General features: G+C 38.1%; 1 long non-coding RNA gene across 1 annotated transcript; it reads right to left on the bottom strand.

Moving 5' to 3' along the window:
• Positions 1-17,780: 17,780 nt before the first annotated feature.
• Positions 17,781-19,186, bottom strand: LOC121899044. The gene is made up of 2 exons (XR_006096591.1): positions 18,608-19,186; positions 17,781-18,364 (listed from the first exon to the last, which is right to left on the bottom strand). It is a non-coding gene; the product is annotated as an uncharacterized LOC121899044 (long non-coding RNA).
• Between the last annotated feature and the right edge of the window lie 1,725 nt (positions 19,187-20,911).

Below are 20,911 nucleotides of genomic sequence, written 5' to 3'. Positions count from 1 at the left end.
GTGTGTGTCATGCAGGCAACACTGTTTGGATTTCTGGGTGAGTGAGATCCAAGAACACACCTGCAATTACCGCTTATCGCCGTAGGTGCTGCCAAAGAGAGTGAAACAGAGATCTTCAAGACTGTTACTTTAACTTTCTCAATTTTAGGTCAGATAGATGACAATGTTAACCAGTTCTCTTAGTCTCTTTTACCTATTGTTTTCTATTGCGCAGCCTTTCTAAGCATTCTCACTAACAAAACCATGATCATTTATATAGGGCAGAGGTGTTTACATGCATTACATTTATAGAGATAATTTTACCTAATTTAAGTTCACCAGCCACAAACATTATATTACCAATGGCAGCACTGAACTGACTTATCACATTATAACATCAAAGTGTGTCATTATTTAAATAAAAATGTCTGTGTTAAAATGAGAAAACTTTGTTGTTCTAAAAGAAGGAAACGTTTTCTTGTTATGATGAAGAAATCTAAGGAAAAAAGTATCTTGTTATAAATTGAAAGATTTCCTCTTGAGAATATAAAAGTAGACTGCATCTCGTAATATCCTGCAAACACGCCCACAGTGTGTTTTGTGGTTTTGGAAGCTGTACAGCTGGCTTGTTAAAATCAACTTTAAAAAATGCATTGTAAAAGTGCAATCAGCTATAATTCAGGGCTGTGAAATGTGAAGGGGAAATTAGAAAAGCAGTTTCCCCGGTGCTAGGCTGCAGAATATGGTAAGGGTGAGAATTTGAATAAAATGATCAAGTCTTAATTCCTTTAGTGCTGATACATACTGAAATTCTGCTCTTGCTGGGCAATATACAGTAGAGGTGATTATGAGTTTGTGGACACAATGCTGTCTACTCTGGAGCTCTGTCAGAGAAAGAAGGTGATAAAGTTATTCAAGTTGTTTGATTAGTAAACTAGAAAGGAATTGTTCAGAACAGGAAATATCTACAGTATCTGCCACAGTAAGGAAAAGGAATTCTCAATATCTCATGATAAGTATTTGACATTTTTCCTTTTATTAGATAGGAGAGAGTAGAGTTGTGACAGGAAATAAGGGAAAAGAGAGGAAGAGAGGAGAGGATATGCAACAAAGGTCCCTGTCTGGAATCAAACCGAGGCCGTTGCAATTGTATCTTTGACTCCTGAGCCTCCAGGATGCCCCAGTATGTCACTATAACAGGAGTTTTTTTCATTATTAATACAAAGTGTATGTTGTCTTTAAGTGAAAATGTTCTCTTTACATTAAGTTTTCTTGTTATAACTAGTTGTTTTTAGCAGTAGCCCCATTTGTGAGAAATTCTGGGTATATGTAGAAATTACATAACCAAAATTAACCTGGTAACGACAAATCTCAAAAAAGTAAGTGGGTGAGAGCAATGCTGAACAAAACAAGGTAATGGCACATTGTTAAAATAATGACTTCTCCATTTTATGCACTCCGACCTGTGAATCTGTCAAAGCTGGCCAAGAGGTTGCACTGAAACAGGGAAATTGAATCTGAATTAGACATTACAGAAGCTTGGAATATGTTGAAGTGAATGGGAGATGCAGGATAGAGGTATAATGTGGCTGAACCTTAAATAGTTAGTCAGTTGAAGTGCAGTCAGCTTGAGGGAATGAGATGTGAAGGACCTGTTGGTGTAAGAGTTAGTTCCAAAAGGGGCACAACTTTGGTGGATTTGGATTTGTGGTCGCATAAAAACCTTCCCCCAACGTACACAACTATGAACCATTTCATATTTCAAATGACTGTGCATCCTTCTCAAAGTTTCACCACTGAAATAAACTCTATAAAAAACATTTGGTTCTTTTATATGAACAAGAGCATAACTCAAAATTTTGCAAGAATAACTACAATTGTAGGCAGCCAAGAAGTTATCCTTCAGAAACATATTGCTATTGAACAAAAAATATATCAAGTTTGCTGAGTGTAAAATAATTTAATGTAAAGGCTTACAAATGATAACAGAGCTGACTCAGCTAATAAATACCATGTTTCCATTTCTTCATTCTGGCTCTCATTCAATGCGAAGCAGAGTACTAATGAGTAAACATCATGGACATCAAAAATGCTGCGATGGACCAAACAGCAGTGGTGCTGTTCAGATCTAGAAATGCAATATCCTAAAAAAGTTGAGTCACTGGAGTTCTGTCCTGTTGGGGACCATATCAATGAAAATCTTCAGGACCTCATTGTTGTCAATAGGCATCACTATTTCTATGGCCAGTAGGAGGAGATCTGTCAGCCTTGTTTTTACCAGTTTCAGCTTTGAAAAACAGTGTTTTACATTTGCTGCTGAGACAGGCAGGGTGGCATATATTTTGATGAGCTTGAACAGTGTGGGGAATACAGTGTGAGCATCAAATTCTTTAAATACATCCAGCATCACCTTGGTGGTCCTCACCTCTGTGGAGTTGGGTCTCCTCCCCCTGGAAACTACAGAACACACACTGTGAATGCAGTTTTGAGACCCTGGCCAATGTCCTTCCACTGTGCCGGGTCCTTCACCTCAGAGCCTCTTGAGGTCCTGTCTCAATTTGTCTAGAAAGGTGAAGTACAGCCTGCTGGTCCTTGGTAGCTGACATGGAGCTGTACTTGAATTTTCTAGGGACTTTTCTGCATCTTCCTTGGTCTGGAATCTCTTTATACATGTCAATTTCCACTGCCTCTGCTGTTATTGTGGCTTTGTGGAAAATCTCTGTGAGTTGGTCATTGGTCCCCAGCTCCTTCACTCACCTCAGGACACCATCGAAAACAGAGTACACAACTGGTAAGTCTAGGTCTTTCTGCTGGAGTGCATCGGAAGCAATTGATGTTTCCAGGAACACTGGTGTTGCAATTTCCAAACAGAGGAAGAATTCAAAATTTATCCTGTGTAACAGCATTTTTGCCTCTTCTGCAGCCAGATCAGGTAGCTCACACTTCTTCAGATCCTTCAGGTATTGCATTGCAGCAGGGAAGACTTTTCTGACTGTCTTCAAGGCATTTTCCCTGCAGCTCCAACAGGTGTCTTGGAGCTTCTGTAGCTTGAGGATGCATTGACTTGGATTGATGGATCTGCGTCTCCACAAATGTTGCATGGTGCTTTTGAGAGTTGGCAATGAAAGTCTAAAGTTCTTCAGCCACTAAGAAAAAATCCACAAAGTGTATGCTTGACTTTGCACTCTCCACTATAACCGAGTTTAAACAATGCACATGCACATACAGTGCCTTTTCATTCTGCTTTTGTATCCTGGACTGTAGCCCTTTGTAAGGTCCACTCACACACCATGTTGGCTGCCCCGTTGTATACCTGCCCACAGATGTCACATAGCACACAACAAAGGATGCCTGCTTAATGTGCGACACATCAGTGGTCTCATCAAGCAAAATGGAGAATAGCGATGCCTCCATCACTTCCTTCTGGATGATTCCTTTCACATAAATATTGAGTGCTCTTAAAAGGTCATTTTGTGTTTTGTATTGGAAAGGAGAGACATCTGGGGTCTTTGCTTTGATGCTCACTTTTCCTTGATTACATCAATATGAAGCTTGAGGACACTGTCATATTGGCCTAGCAAATCCACCAGATGCAGGAAATTTCCTCTGTTTGAACTTAGCCAGCTTTCATCACTACCCCTGAAGGCCAAACCTTGTCTTGCTAGGTACATTGTGATGCCCATTAATCAGAAGATAATCTCTCTGTTCTTCTGCCTCTCCCTTTCTTTGGCTGCTTGCATTTGAGAATCAGCCACTGCAAAAGTCATGTCCAATGCCTGTCTTTTAAAAACATGGGCATTTATACCCATAACCACCACCAGGTAAAATTTACCCCTATATGAAAGGCATTTTTTTCTGTGAGGTTTATGTTTAAACATTCTAAGTTGCTAGGTAACGGTGTTCGTTGGAGTGTGTGATCTGACAACTACGTCAAGTCATAATTAAATTTTAAAAAAGAGCTGAGGAGAATGACCTTCAAAAAACCTTTGCCAAGTGCCTAAAGTGCAAGAAAGCTGTCCGTGGAAAAGACTGCACAGTCAAATGTCTGCTCAAAGTGTGTTTTATGGTCATGTAGTGTTCAAATGAAGATGATTTAGCCTACTCACAAACGTTCATTGTGTGTAAAACTTATTTTTAGTTAATTAGCTAATTATTCATTCATTTTTGTTTTGCCATATTGTTGTTTATAGGCTATTTAGCCTGCCTTGCCTTTCTCTGTTTTCATGAATGGAACACCAAAAGAGAATATATATATATATATACATACATGGGCAGGACAAAGTCATTTGGCATTGGCGTCATCAAAACAACCACCAAGTCCTGATGATGTATTTTCCTGTTACATTCTTATCAGGAATGCATCAGGATGCATTAGCCTTTACACAACAAATGATATGTGGTTAAATGCGTCCCAGACCATCTTGGCAAGTGGTTTAAGTGATCGGATCACAATGTGTCTTGGTGGTTGTTTACACTTGTATTTAGTGCTGTACACAAAGGTTTCTAGCTTCTGGGTAGCCCACTGAATGTGCACAAAAGTGTTTCTCCTGCTGGCCCAACCCAGGAGTTCCCACTCTACCCATAGACTTAACATTTTGATGACATCACAGATTTTTAAATTGCTTTTCTCGGCTCGAAGAAAGTTTTACAAATATTAAACCTCCATGGATAAAAAATTCATAATAAAAAGAGTCATAATTGACCTCGTTGCAGTTCGAGGTGTCCTGTCAACAGTTTTACAGATGTCTCTTTTATAGTGGTGGTTTATGGGGAAAATGCTTTTTGGGCCACAGGGGAATTTTTTGCTGCAATACCGTGAGTGGCCACTGGGAAAAATTGGAAGCAAGGCTGAATAGTGTAAGCACCTTATCCAGGTCTTAGAATACATCCATGCACATGATGGGGGCATAGGGCATCACTTTGCGTCACTTTTTTTTCCTGTGTCCCGTGGAGGCATGCCTATCAAAAAGTGATAAAAGTTTGGATAATATGGCAATTTAATTTGGTCAACTAAGCTACTCATATTTATGCAGCCACAACAGCAAAAATAAAACTTTTTTTTTTCTCCAGAGGGGCAGCTCAGCCAAAGATGGCAAAGGGGCTGTTGCTCGGGCAACTTTGGATAGATAGATAGATAGATAGTTTTCAGTACAGTATGTTATGTTACAATACATAGATAGAAAACAGCAGACAATCTACATATTATCACAAGAAAATACAGGGATACAGTCAACATATCATCACAGAAACATAGTTCACACAACAATATACAGTAAGTGCATGGTAAAGCATGTCAGTAGTATGTGACGAGGGGGCTAGATGGAGGAGTTTAGCCTGGGCTTGTGCATGTCCTTGTCCATTTACATCAATGACTGTGATCAGAGTTATTTCAAAGAAAAACAAAGCCAAAAAAAGCCACAGCCTTTGTCTGGTCTTCCAAAAAATCCAACAGGCTGGCTGTATGAACCTGACATCTGACCACAGCTTATATTATTACTATTGTATTGTAATATAGGTGTGTGTATTCATCATGCATGTATATACATGTACACATATATTTTCAGAAATATTGTATCATAATGTTGCATATAATGTGAAATAGTGCACTCAGTAAACAAGCTAGCTAGCCGATGTGCTGAAATAATGAGGCAGAATATATTTGGTTCCCATACAGACAATAAACGCTAGCACAGAAATAAAGACAGGCTTCATTCTCTTACCCAACACAACACAACAAAGACTCAATGTGTTGCCTAACTAGCCAGTTTCAGTGGTTTCCGGCTTATCTCAGTCAAGTTATGCATACACCACAACAAGTCAGGTATAAAGGCTATAAGAAGGACAATGACAAAGGAGCCAAGGAATTTCCTCTGTAGGAGCTACTTTTGTAATACAAAGTGATGCGAAAATTGAGAATTTGGCCTTGGGAGGTTAATAATTTTACAGTCAAATCCACCCTTAGTTGGCCTTCTTTTCCAGTCAAGCTTGAAGAGAAACATGACCTTGTAAACCTTGTAATTACTGCCAATGTGCAAGTCACAAAAATACAATAGTTATGCTACTGAACAGTACACCCACAAGATGTTTGCTAGATGCTAGATGGTTACTGTGGCTGTTAGGTTAGAAAAATTAAAATATACTCAGCTGCGATCTTCCAGTTGAAAATCATGCTGTTATTGCATCAATGGTCTTTTGGCTTGTGTTGTGATTGTGCAGTATGCTGTTGAGTGGAGAAATCTGGTGTGGTAAACTTTATTTATTTATTTTATAACCTTACTTAATCTGCTGCAATATTTTTGATGCTGTCAGTAAAGTTTATTTAATTGTGATGATACGATAACCTTTACTGAATATCAATACACTATGAAGGGTCAAAGTTGTCTCATTTCTGCTTGTGTCTCTGTGGTTCTCTCATTTTCTGTGGCTGTCTCAGGTTCTCTCTGTTTTTCTGCCTAGTTGTCACTCTCTGGTAGTTGAATACTTAACATCTTACTACCCCTGCATCTTTTAGTATGTACTTGAGAGTTCATGTGGTGCTGTTGGTGGCAGCATTGCAACTTCTTGGTTGTTTTTCAATTATAGCACAGTAGTAAATGTATTATTTAGAAGTATGTCTTGTAAGAGTATTTAATCAAAAATGTGTTTAAATTATGTTGATGTTACGTTCTAAGAGACTAGTAAACATGTTGCCCAAATCAGTGATGCACAGTTTAATTTGTGCTTAAATCATGGCCTTATTTGTGACAAAACTTTGACTTTGTGGAAGTCTACATGAAGTTAAAGGGAGCTGTGCATTTAAAATTTGTACTTGGTCTTCATATTACTGAAATCTAAGTAAGGACCATTAATAACTACACACCACAACACGTCCTCATACTGAAACAGAATAGGTTTAATTACAGTGACTCCCAAAACAACATATATGAGAGATTTCAGCACCCTCTGTAAGACAGATGGCGTTTTCACAACCCACAGGAGCATTTAGGAGCGTGATGTTAACATGCCACTTTCCAAAACCATAACAAATCACTGTTAAATAATGATTTTGTTTTATTACGTGACAACGCTGTGGTTAAAGTCTGGTTAGGTTTAGGCACAAAAACCACTTGGTTAGGTTTAAGGAAAAATCATGGTTTGGGTTGAAATAATTACTTGACACATGGTCAGTGCTTCCTTAATGTTAGGCAACCTTCATCTTCATGGAAACAGTACAAACCATGTCACTGTCTAGGGTTAAAAATGTGGAATGAAAAAGGGAAACATGACACTTGTGGTTGGTAACGGGAAGCAAACAGCCATCTCCTGCAGCTAAGTCCACTTTTTGCCTTTCTGCCATCTGACTAAGCTATCTAGTCATCCCCCCTACTCCCATCCGCCTAATAAGGCAGTCACCTTATATTGACATCATCTGAACTGCGTCATGTCCCCAGGTCATAATTATTATGACCCGAGACTACTAGATGGCATAAATGTAAATATGGGATGTTTTTGCCTTCTGAATTTTAGACCTATCCTGTTGTTTTTCTTGTGAGGACAGGCTGCATATCAAATATTAATATTTTTAATATATTTAAGAATATATGGTAGAATGTCCTTTAAAAGGAAAGAAAGTGACATAATGCAATAAACTATCTGTTGTGAAATAAAAATCAACAGATATACAGACATATTACATCAGACTGAGGAGATAATTCCTCTGTCAAATCTGGACATTATCTCAGTGATGCTGGAGAAGATGGACTAAGTTATTTGTGTGATCTAAATAAAATGGAAAAATGAAATTAACTATGCTTCATCTTATTCTTTTTTATACAGAGCCTTTGATTAATAAGATTAAGAGGGAAATCATTTTTTGTCTATGGAGGATTGTGAAGAACAGCAGTGACTGAAAATGAAACACTCGGTGATTGTTTAGAGATGGCTCAGGAACTTACTTCTCTCTTTTGAACAACTGTGACTAAATTGATTTCTACATTTTCTCCATTTGGAAAGTTTCTTTCTATACTGTTTAACTTTGTTCTATGTTTGTTATATTTTCCTAAAGGTATTGTGACCAAATTTACCAATTAAATCAAATTAAACGCATAAAGAAAAATACATTTAAAAAATTGCAGTAACAATGACATAACAACTGGTGATGGCTTCTCCCAATAACCCATTACTAAAGCACATGTCACAATACATACATTTAAGGGGAAAAAATACAATAAAGAAATGTTTTTACCACAATGTTTGATGGTCTATGTCAAACTGCTGTAGGTGAATGATGATAATTGTTTTTATTTGAATGATCAATTCAAATTAGCCCACAGTGGTTTTGCTTTCTCTGCATCCGAAGTGTCTTATATCTGTTTCTGTCGGCTCTGTCAATTACATATTCTATGTATTCTATTTAGGCAGGCAAAGCCAGTCAGGCATGAAAGTCTAAGATCAAATGTGTTTTCCCTATTCACTACTGGTTTCATCTGCACTGCACTGTAATAGCCCTACTCAGCTAATAAGCCCTTGCTAATGAGGCCTAGAGATGATGGCCAGAAGGTGATCCCGGCAGTGGATCGATAGCTCACCACAAGGAGTCAGCACAGGGTTCATCATGACTCATATACCGCAGGGAAAACTGAGCTTTCAGTACTCCGGGCCTCTTGCTTCCCAAAAAGTGTCAGAAATTTGATTTCACATTTCCATGGGATATTAATGCTCCCATGTTTTATTTTAACTTTGACTAAATCTGTAGCAAAACAGACATCTAGTTGATATCTAGTCTATAGATAGATCGACAGATCGATCCAAATCAGTAGATAGAGGATCTGCACACAAGCCATGAAGAAGACACACAGCTGACTGACGCCATTACCTTATACACTGGATGGACATATCCAGACATCTCATGGATCCATAGATGCTTTGAGTTAGGAAAAGAGGCCTTTTAATCATGCCCTTTAAACAACCGAGGACCAGAATCAGTGGAAACACATCCACAAGTGATGTTATTGTCCCTGTTTGAAGATCGTTCATGGATAATTCTTGTCCATTTTTCATTCATTTCAAAACATAGATTGCATTAAAATCAAAATAACAACTCACTGTACTAAAGGAAACAAGCAACACAAGTGTTTCCTGCCATGTTACTTATAATTGAGCTTGGTTGTACTTCACAGTTTTAGATCATCGCATGGTTTAAACAGTATGCTGTGCAATGTCATAGCTTGTGTGTAAGGCACACTGTAAGCAGATGAAGAATAAGGTCACTGTTCACATTAGCACAGCAAGCAACGGGATGCATAATTAATCATATATTTATAATTCATGGATGTTTAAGACAAATATGTGCAATTACTGTAAAGAAATAAAACTCTTTTTCAGATGTGAGACCTTGAAGTTTTGATGCCTGAACTGAAAACAAAAATATCTAGACAAACAAACGAGGAAGCATTGAGAATACAGAACTTTACCATCATGCACATTTAGACACATTTGTTACCCATTGAGAGTCATACCAACATCATACCATTTAAAAGGGGGGTTAATAATACTGAATGTGGTACTACTTATTGCATGTTACATGATGGATTTCCCGCATCATGTGTGGGGAAGAGTTTCCAACAAAAGAAACCTTTTGGTGACATAACCATGTAAAATCTTTTGTGTTGGGGCAAAAATGACCATCTTTCCATTGATCTGTTTTAAGCCAGTTATCCAGGAACAAGTCGTGGTGGCAGCAGATTAAGCAGAGTAGCCCCGTCGTCCTTTTCCCCATTCATGTCCTCCAGCTTCTCTTAGGTGATATCAGCATTCCCAGACCCTGTAATCCAGGATATAATATACCTCCAGTGTATCCCACGGCCTCCTTCCTGTTCAATGTGTCTGGAATATCTCCACATGGAGGAGCCAGGAGACATCCTAATCATATGCGGAAATCACCTCAGCAGGCTCATTTTTAAGTGACGAAGCAGCAATAGCACTTCAGGCTCCTCACCCCTATCTCTATGTTTGAACCGAGACACTCTGCCAAAGAAAACTGAGCCTTTCAGTCACTACAGAAGATGACCAGCCACAGTTACAGAAAAACATAGAAAAAAGAAGCTAAAAATGCTCATATTTGTCTTTAAACTTTGATCATACTAGAGCCATTTTTCTGTTTAGAATTACAGTAAACAAATAACCTTCGGCCATAGTCATAGTGTATTAAGAAATTTCTCATAATAAATCCATGGCCATAGAACTATCAGAATATTACATATACAGTACATGTGGACATGTCCACTTAAACAGTTCAGATGAATTTCATATGTCTTAGCAATAACACTGAAGAATGAAAAGTGATCTAAGGAGAATCAAATATATTCCAAGAAGTCTGTGCTCACTAATGATTTCAGATGTGAAGCCACGATCAATAAACTGCATGCTGGCTCAAATGTTAAATCACAGTATGCCCATTCCTTAATCATTTTCACACAACATGGAAAAGGTCATGTCTCAGAAGCGTCAATCCATTTTTGGCAGGCATTATGTAGATTAAACAAGCTGACCTGAATCACCTTTTTTTTTCTTACTTTCCGCTTTGACTTTTATTGGGAGTACCAAATGTCCGAACTTCACCGCAACAGAGGATTTAAGTATTTCCAGTAAAATACCAAGTAAGAATGTTCACTAGGTATCTAACACAAATAGTTGTTTTTCCCCTGCATATGCTCTGTATTTATATTTGCATTCAAATCGAATGTGCCAGTTTAACATAACGTGATGTAAGTGCAAGTTTGTTTCCTTTGATTCTTAACAGAACACTTCATTTTTCTCTGATATCCATTTAAGCCTTGATAATTTATTCAAATTATTGCAGTGCGAGCCCTTTTTATGTATCATACATAATTCAAAATAGTTTCAGGTGGTTGTTTTCCTGGGATGAAAATTGTTTTGAGCTAATTAATGATGTCCTAAGGCTTAGCAATTAGGGATCTGAATCTTATTGTAAATAGGTCTGACAACTTACAGGGAGGGTAGTTCAGGATGAAAAGTAATCATCATAACATCAAAATTAGCTGCTTAATATATGAGCTAATGATCTGTTGTCCAGGATGTTAGATATTACACAGGACTTTTTGAATGCAAGTGGAGCGATTTTAAATGGCACTGTATGAAATACGTTTTTTTTTTGTTTTTTTTTGAGGCATCCAAGTTCCATGGCCTCATAATAAAGCAGCTCTTAAAGGGGCACTTCACAAATTTTACATATAAAAGTTTATTTTATGTCATAGAAATCTTGAGTTCATCAGTTCAGAAACTCCAGGAGATATGGATGTCTTATGCAACAAGATTTACTGACAAACAAAAACTTGATCGACTAATGTGATAGCAGTTACAATTCAAAGTGCTGGAGCAGACCCAGTGAAATGAAGGAAAAGAGCTGAACCACTCTCAGTTATTCAGGCAGCGCCCAGGTGACCTTGTCACTGTAAGATTGTTTACTTTAACGCTGTCTCTATGGCAATAATCATAAAGCCAGGTCGGCTCAGCTGGGAAGAAGACAGCTGTCTGTCCTTCACTGTCTGCTTGTCTAAGGAGCATTTCATACATGGCACATATATGAAAATAGGAGTGTTTAATATATATGACGCGTGTGTATGTCTGATGTGTAATGTCTTCTCTGGCTGAAAGGAGCTTTCTAAAAACTGAAAAAATAACCCTGGTGGTGTCATTATGATTGTCTAGGCTTGGCCTTGGAGTCTTGTAAGTGACTTTCTTGAGGTGCGGTGCTAAATGGCTGGAATACGTCTTTAAGAACCTTGGGAAGCGTTCAAGACAAAGGCTTTAAAGTAAAATTGCATTCTATCTAAAATTGTTTCTTCATTACAAACTGCATTCACAGTGATAGAGAACTTTCATCTGTGTAAACATGAAATGCTGTCAAAAATGTGACCAACATGCAGCAGTAATGTAAAACCTATGTTCAACCCCAGGAAACTCTTAGTGCAAAACTAATGCAGTACTAAAATTACCATGGTAACCATTGGGCTTCAGTGGCTATGAGGCTTCAGCAGTCTAAGCTATCCAAATAAAGTGGGTTATCTTTCTGGCAGTCTTGTTTAAGTTTACTGTTTGTGTTTTGTCCCGTCAACAAACCTAAATGCAACTACCAGAAAGTATCCCTCTGCTGAGCAAGGAAAGACTGTCTGGGAAAACACAAAAACAGAATTTCATACTAAAAATACTGTAAAATTGGAAAATATCCACTCAATTTTCAAGATGCTGAAGCCACATATTAGTTTCAGCTGAACTTCAGAATGTATTTTTTCACAGAACGACTGTGGATTCAGTCTAACGTACATCATAGTTGCTCTACGAGGGTATCACTAAATGGCTAATATAGAAAGGAGGGATGATTAAAGCAACCTTGGGTGTATTCTGTGTGTACCTCGATATGATGAGCCTTGAGCAAAACAGCAAGACCACAGTGTCTGTGTTGGTCTTGAGCAACAACTCTACTTGAAAATGCTCGAATAATAAAGGCAACCACATAATTAATCAGCATAACATCAAATCAAGAAATCCATTCTGCTGTATTGTTCTGTTCCAGTGGTTAGCAGTCTGTTGGTTTGGGCTGGTAAATGGGAATAATTTCAAAACCTAATGCACAAAACTGCTTCAGAGACTCAGTTTAGTTAAAAATACAATACTTACGGTCAAAAAAATAAGCTAACATACAAATGGTTAACTATAACTCATCTAACTATAACTCATCTAAATAAATGTGTGTTCTCACCACTGATGGGGAAGTAATAAGTTTCCTTTTGGCTGCCAAAGCAGTTACAGCTATGTTTTACCTACTGTAATACGTAAAATATGTATTGAATACTCACCTCCAGTAAGGTTGAAAGATGGCTGGTAAAAGTTGGACGAATTGTTGGACGCTTTGGACAGAAAATGTTGAGCTTACTTCTACTGCAGTCAAGTGCAGTAACATCAGTGTAACAGTGCACAATACACATAACAATAACAGTAGTATTAGAAAGCTAAATACATGCTAAACATGTACCAGATAAGCTGAGCAAAAACAAAAGGTAAACACTAGCATTGCTGTTTTATTGCAGATTACCAGTGAAGACACAAACACACAATTTACTTGTTTCTCCAACGCCTGGTGTGCGCTTTATAGATGCCAGATACCTCAGCTTCAGGATATAGTAAATGTGGTTTCAAAGACGACAGCTCATCAAGATGAGTGACAAGTGTTGGGGAATTTGACCAACTGGGGGAGAGGCGAGGAGGTCTAACAACACATTTTCTGCCTGAAGGCAAAAAGTTGCATATTGTAGATTTAAATCTACTTGCTTTATCCTGAGGTTTGGATATATGATTTTTTAAATCACTTTTAACACTTTTCTTGTTTTCACAAAACCAGGTAAATCATCCTGAGTATTAGACATCAGATTTATCAAGGCAATCAGTAAAGAGAATAAGAGAATGATTTCAAAGCACACACACACACACACACACACACACACACACACACAGACACATACAGAGAGAGAGAGAGAGAGAGAGAGAATAGCAGCAACCAGGACCCCTACATAAGCCTGTGACCTTTACCTCTGAAGTACAACATTAAAATTCATAGGCCATGCAACAGAATCTCCACTGTTTATCTTCGTGACAGAAAGACAGTATTTTTTTTCTCCACTTTAGATACCTTCTTTCATTACTGATTACTAGTCATAAACACAGTATTCCTGAAAACAAAATATACTGTGCATGAATATTAAATAGATCTTGACCAGTAAAATATATATTAGTTGTTATATCGGTTATTGACCATAAGTATTTGAAGTATTAGCCATTTTTTCAGCTGTTTATGTACCAATAACACATAAACATGAATAAAACCATTTGTTCCTGTTAACCAGTCAGACAGATAAATGAATTTACACTGAAATGGCAGTCCTTATAGACTCAGCCTGCGTGTATTCTTATACAGTGTAAATGTTCATAAATGCTACAGAGCTTAACTGTGGTTATTCATCATAAAATGATTTTCTGTCTGTACATTTATTTATGTTTTTTAATAATGGATAAAGGAAAATGTGTCAGGATGAGATATGGTTCTAGGTGCCAAGTCTTTAAGCTGCAGTTTATACACTTTAGGCTTGATTCAGGTCTTCAGTTAAGCCAGGCAAGACTAATAAAGCTACTTTTTTTTTTTGTGCACAACACTCAGTTTTGGAGTAGCAGGAGAAGACGCACAGCCTTGTGCGAGGTGCACATCATATTCATCACTTAATCACTTGAGGTGATGAATATGATGACTCTGCTTTACGGCCACAAGACTCTGCTCATTAATGACACGCTTGGGGGTGACACTGATCAAAGTCAATCTCAGAATGAAGTGATAACTCAGTAAACTACATCTCCATGGACCTGAATGAGTCAGGTGTGGAACTGTCTTTTGGGACCCTCTGCATAATCAGGTTTGAAGCCGCCTGAGGGTGGTGAAACTTCTCTTAGAGGAAGTAACAGAGTGGGCAAAAGCAGTCTCTATTAGATATTGTATATTTTCAAACAGAGCTCTGGTGTGAGGATACAGTTTGGAAAGATGTGAGGCAACCTCTGGCAATATCTTGCCTGGGGAATCCTGTCCTTTTAATACATCTCCTAACAAGATTCTTTATAAGATGAGGAGACTGTGCCAGGTCCAGTTGATGCTTTGGCATTTGATTTGTCTCCCCGGATGCTACCACTCTCAGTCTACCCTGGTCAAATCTCCTGGGGATTTTAGACTGAGCCAAATCCAGACCCCCATATAACTCAGCTTTCCATCTCACTTTACCTGTCTGCCTGTGACATATGACAACACATCGGTGTCTGTGCTGTGTTGTAGCAGTCCTGCTTACCATCTCACTGCTGTAGTTGATCTACTGGTCAGATTGATGTACTTCAAAGGGCTCATTTGTGATGCTCCTCTCATTTAATTAGTACTTGTGTTTATGTGACATTAACATCTAATTTACTAGGGCAGAAGCTAATTACATAATAAGTGGAACTTCCTACTAGTTGGATTTTGTAAGACAGACCCCACCTGTTAACATCTGTTTGTTGACTGAATATGGCAGTGCGCATTTACTGTACCAAGGTAAGGAAATATGTATGAATATGTTTCACTGTTAGCAGTTAAAGGCAACAAGCGGCAGCACGTTAAGAGTATCAATGATCAGTTCATGACCATTTTGCAACTGAAAAGTTTTAATAATTCAGTGTCAATCTACATTTGTAGATTCAATGTTTTTTATTTATTTAAAGGTTGTCTGTCTGTCTACTTTCAAATGTCTATTGTACTTACAACTGTAGCACTTTAAAGACTTTATTTCAATATGAAGCAGGTCTTACTTTGTGTATTACTAGGTGGATAAATATGAATAAATGTGTGCTGTGTTGCTCCCCAGGCTTTCTTTTTGGTCCTCCTCCTTCATCATATTGGCTGACATATTTTCTTGGGGTATATTAGGTCTAAATGTTTTGCCAATGTTTCATCTCGCCTTAGCATCATTACAATGTTAAATTTGAACTTAATGATTTTTTTAAAATTCTTGAGTCTCAGCTGGCAAGTGTCTGGGTGGATTTCCCTGTTGAATGTTAAATGTATACTATTACTGCCACTGCAATATAATGACTTTTATTTTACTTATTATACTTACTATATACTTTATACTACACTAAATTTCTTTTTGCCTTGAACCTATTATATATATTACAGATATTTTCTATGATGTTGTAATCTAGACTTTTTTAAGAAAGCATTTCACTTTAGTAAATGAAATTCTGATGATGACAGCTGTGGTAAAATGTTACAGCTGTCATTATCAAGACGAGAAGGGCCTTTATTTAAAACTTTGCTTTATCTTTTATTCTTCCAGTCAGACTTCATAGTCTTTTCTTTTCAGTCTTTTAGGCACTGTCACCCTGTCCCTCACCCTTCTAGGAAGAGTTTTTTTTAGGAGAGCTCTCCTTAGAATATTCATCGTTTCTGTCAGATTCTTCTGTCTGTCCTGTATGACTCCTCTATCTCTAAAGGTTTTTTTAAGTCACTTTTCAAGTAAAAATGCCAAATATTTCCCTGTCCAAGCTGCAAAAATGTGAGGATTTGCTGCTATTCTTTTTCTGTTGTGATTGTAAACTAAGGGTGTTGGACTGTTGGTTTGACAAAACAAGCAATTTGAGATTGCAATGGGCTTTAATCCAGTCTAAAATTATTTTTATGAATAATAAAAATAATCATCTCGCTCAATCTCCTCTGTATGAAGTTTTCCAGTGCTAAACAACATCATCTACTTCCACCTTCGACTCTGAGAGAGAACAGGAATTATTTGCGAGAACACTCAAGTCCCTTATCAAGAAAATGTTAACATAGGTCATTATAAATATTTGAACAAAGATCAATGGGCCTCATTCATCAAACATTCTTAAAACCCACTTACACAGTTTTCACAAAGATTCTGACATTCAATGATGTTTTCTTATTTGGAATTTGTTCTTAGATAGGAACAGAATCTACAGACACTCAAGAGCACACTAACGCACATTGGAGTGCTGACATGTTTGTGCAAAGTAATTTTCTTCAATTCTACAGTTGTATAATATTATAGGATTTAAATTACAATAGTATTTTTATCATTTATAATATTTTTTTAAATAATTATTTTCATCATTTTACAAAGCATTATGGTCTTTTAACATAAATAAACACTACACTAACACTTCTATTCACATCAATTATGTTAGTTGAGAACCATGCCATCCAATATTCAGTGATTGATCATGTTATTTATAAGCCCACAGTAGGCCTATTTCTGCACCCTAGGCCCACTCAATGGCATATTTACTGCTGCTGCAAGAAGGAATGCATCTTCCAGGACCATGTAGATCTATTTGCAGAGAGTGAGGAGTGCCTCTTGGGATGCTTTAGGCTATCAAGAGCTGTCCTCATGGAGTTTTCCAATGATTAGGAAACTAGCACTGAAGAGCCATACCAGTAGGTCTAACTCTGTATCACCTCATGTGCACATTTTCTCCACCTTGAGCTTTTTAGCCACTGAGACATTTCAAAGGGGGCTAGGAGACAGGGTGGGCATATCACAGGCATCCATCAGCCATGTTCTCCTGCGAGTCATGGATGGAATAAATCAACTGGCCACACAATACATAAAATTCCCCTATAGAGCAGAAGAACAGGTCCCAGTCAAGAGAGGATTCTATTCCATTGTTGGTCTACCTAACACCATAGGCACAATAGACTGCACACATGTTAAGGCATGCTCTCCAGATCCATTCCCATATCTCAACTGCAAGCAATACCACTCCATACATGGACAACTCATCTGTGACTCCCAGAACCACCTTCTGAATGTGGTCCCCTGCCTCCCAGGAGGTGCACACAACTCCTATATTTTACAAAACAGTTCTGTGGGTATGCGCCTTAAAGCAGGAGCTGCTGGAGACACAAGGCTCACTGGTACACATCTTTGAGTAATTGTATATTCCAGCATGACCTGCTTTATTAGGAGTTGGAGGATATGCCCTGGCCTCCTGGTTGATGACACCACTCAGACTCACCAGAAGGTGTCCTTCAATTAGCAGCCTGCACGTACTCACTCCTCCATCAAGTGCACCACTGGCATCTTAAAAAGATGCTGGATGTGTTTGGACACAGCAGGTAGAAAGCTGCTTTATAGACTGGAGAAGATGTGTATAAAGAGAACAGCTGAGAAATTGTATTGTATTCTTATTAGATATAGATATATAGACAAGGCAAATTCTATCACAATTTTTTGCATTTTTGTAATCTTTGGGCATCTTTTTGACATTTTAGGTTTGTAGGATAATCATGGCCTGCTCATCAATGTCTTGCACAACATCACTGTGAAACGTGATGTACCACTTCCCCCTCTGCCACCACAACAACAAGAGGATGTGCATCCTCACCCACTCCAGGGACCAGACAACAAACTTGCTGTCTAAGTTCAACAGCAATTAATTGCTCGTTTGAAAAAAAAGGCTTTACAATTTGTTTGACTTGTACAGTGTGATTATTTATAGCTTACAATTAATCTCAAGAAAGAAATGCATCAAAAAAATCAAACAGGTTTTAGCGCATATCTTCATTTTTTAAAATTTGTATAAATTTCTTCAAGTGTGTTAGAGATTGTGGCAAGTGTTGAGGCTATCTGTGAAAGTGTTTGGGCCATTCTCTCTTGGTTGTCCAGGACAGCATCTGAGATCAGACATGGGGCAGTTGAATGGGACCTGGGTGCACGCATGGAGGTACTGCTGCAGGAAGGTACTGGCTGTGAGGTGCCAGGTTCTGCCACAGAGGGTGGGTGCCTCAGCGGGGGTTCATCTGTAAATAAATGATGAAAATCAAACCATTGCAGTGACCTTTTATTTTTGGGGGTTTCAATTATGCAGTGTTTGGTCTACTAAATGTTTAAATTTTGAATACAAACTAAGCACTTAGGTAACACATGGACATGTTAAACAAATAGTAAAACTTATTCACAAAAACAATCAACTGCCTTTTACAGCTACAAGCTTTAGATAAAATGTACCATCATATTGTATTAATTCTGAAAAATCAGCTTACCTTCTGATTCTGAGATAGGAGATGGCCTAGGAGATGAAACCACTGATACAGGGCCCAGGTCTATGTCCAAATGCTGAGCTGATGGCACACCCTAGAGTCCTGTCTCTCCAAAAATGGCTGCTATGCACTGGTCCAGCTCAGATAACTCTGGGCAAGCCTGTCCCCTTTGTCAGCTTCTCTCTTCTGTGTCTGGAAATATTTTTTTTTGGCCTCAGACTTGAGATTAAACTATTGTTTTTAACTTCATCAGTTGTGTGCCCTTCTCCGGATACAGTGTTCACTGAATGAGTAATAGCATCCCATGCATCTTTTTTTAATTATTATTTTAGATCCACTATTGATGCTACTAAATATGACAGCTCGTTTGATGTTCACTTCCTGCAGCAGTACCTCCACTTCAGAAATATTAAGAGCTTTTTATGTCTGGAGTCCGGTGTTCCACCCTCTTCAGTCTTTTGTTTGGTCATTCTTGACTAATCTCAACTTTTATTTTCAATTCCTGTGTGTGATTTCTATGTGCACACAGCCCTGCAGTCTCATGCCCTTTTGTGGAGACTGATGGGGCATTTACCTATGCAAATTGGGATCACCTGGCAGGTGCTTTCAATTTACAAGGACAACAGGATTCATCAATATAAGAACACAGGTGGTGAACAATTTATGCGGTTTAAGAACACATCATGAATCTGATGTAGGATTTTCTTAGGACCTTTCTCAAGAACACATTTAAGGAAAAACTTAGGAAGATATTAGTGAATGAGGCCCAACATTTTTTTATTTATTTTTTTATTCAAGGACAGTCTCATTCAATCATGATATATGTGAAATACCAAATGATTTCATCTACAAGTCAATGGGTTTTGCATACACCAGGTCATGCATAGTTTCAACTTAAAAGCTAAAAAAAGTGAAGAGAAATAGAAGATATTAGCATGATGGTCAGTATAAGCAAAACATAAATCCATAATCCCATGTCTAGACAACTTCAGCGTTTTTAAAAGCACACGCAACAGATACGCTCTCATTTTAATCTATGCAGCTGTCTGCACCGGCTCCGTGCAGGCTCACATCTCAGCTGCGTCTCACGGGCGTAACCGCAGCCTGAAGTGTTCATTTACACTTAAAGTCTATTTTCCTCTGTCTTACGCGCGTCACTACAATCATGTGTACTGGGCTCTGAGCGCACTGCGCCTGAACACCTCCAGTGTAGACACACAGACGGAGCACTCGCTGCTCTGCTGACGTGCTGCTCACACTATGTTTGCTCTTAGACATGGGGTAAACCTTACACCAACGTGTCATCAGGGGATCTGACTCATCTCCAGTTCTTTATTTAGTCTCACGTGAAAGGGTTCATTCTTACTTCCTTTCGTTCCTTCTTTTCCGATGACAAGGGTGGCCTTTCCTACTCTGTGAGGCTTAGAATGAAAAAACTGCTTGCATCAGATCAGCTTCAGAACTGTAGAGATTTCACTGACCTTTGGAAATGCAACAGAAGGAAGAAAGTACCCTGCCTTGAACTTCAAATGCACCATTTTGGCTCGTGCAGTTAAAGACTGTTTGTAAGCAGAACTGGTTCAGTAACATGTTGGTAAAATATACTGTTGCTTTACACTGTGACAGTATAGTATAAAATGACTTCAATTTTGGAAATAATATGAGATGGAAGCTGAATTACCCAAGTTTTGTGATCTAACAGAAAACTTCCTCTTTTTAAATGCAGACAAAATGCTGTAAATGTCTGTAAAATGCTCTGTAAGTAAAAGCACACAGTGCTGTCATCTGTAAAGTCTGTTCAGATACAAAAAAAAAACATTCCACTACAATTACAAAACATTAAATCTCAAAAAAGGCAGCAGTACCACACTTTTGGCAAAATTGGACTTAAGAGGACACAAAAGTCTCCAAAAACAGCCATGAGGGTCACACTTTCTGCTTTGAATTCTCCAACCTTTCACAGTGAAGCACACAAATGAGGTAACTGCATTATCCTTGTTTGCAGCTATATAGAGAATCTGTAATTTCCTATTTTGGAGGTGTAATGACAAAAGTATGACAAGGAGCATAATATTATTTATTATTTTATTCTAGCAAAAGCAGTATTATTAGTGGTCAATAGTAAAGTTAAGATTTTCTGAGAATATGCATTGGGGGAGGATACAGTAAGGAAATTTCTTCTGAAGAGGCTAAGCTTAAGGACAAGATTATGCCTTGGCTGTTATTGCTGAGATTGCTGTTGTAGGCAATTAAAATACCCTTAAAAAGACAGATAAAGGTTTTACAGCATTGCAAGAAAAATCCATA

Source organism: Thunnus maccoyii, chromosome 1, assembly GCF_910596095.1.
Source record: "Thunnus maccoyii chromosome 1, fThuMac1.1, whole genome shotgun sequence".
Classification (NCBI taxonomy): domain Eukaryota; kingdom Metazoa; phylum Chordata; class Actinopteri; order Scombriformes; family Scombridae; genus Thunnus; species Thunnus maccoyii.
Note: the sequence above shows the minus strand (reverse complement) of the source record. Positions and strands in the feature narration are given on the sequence as shown.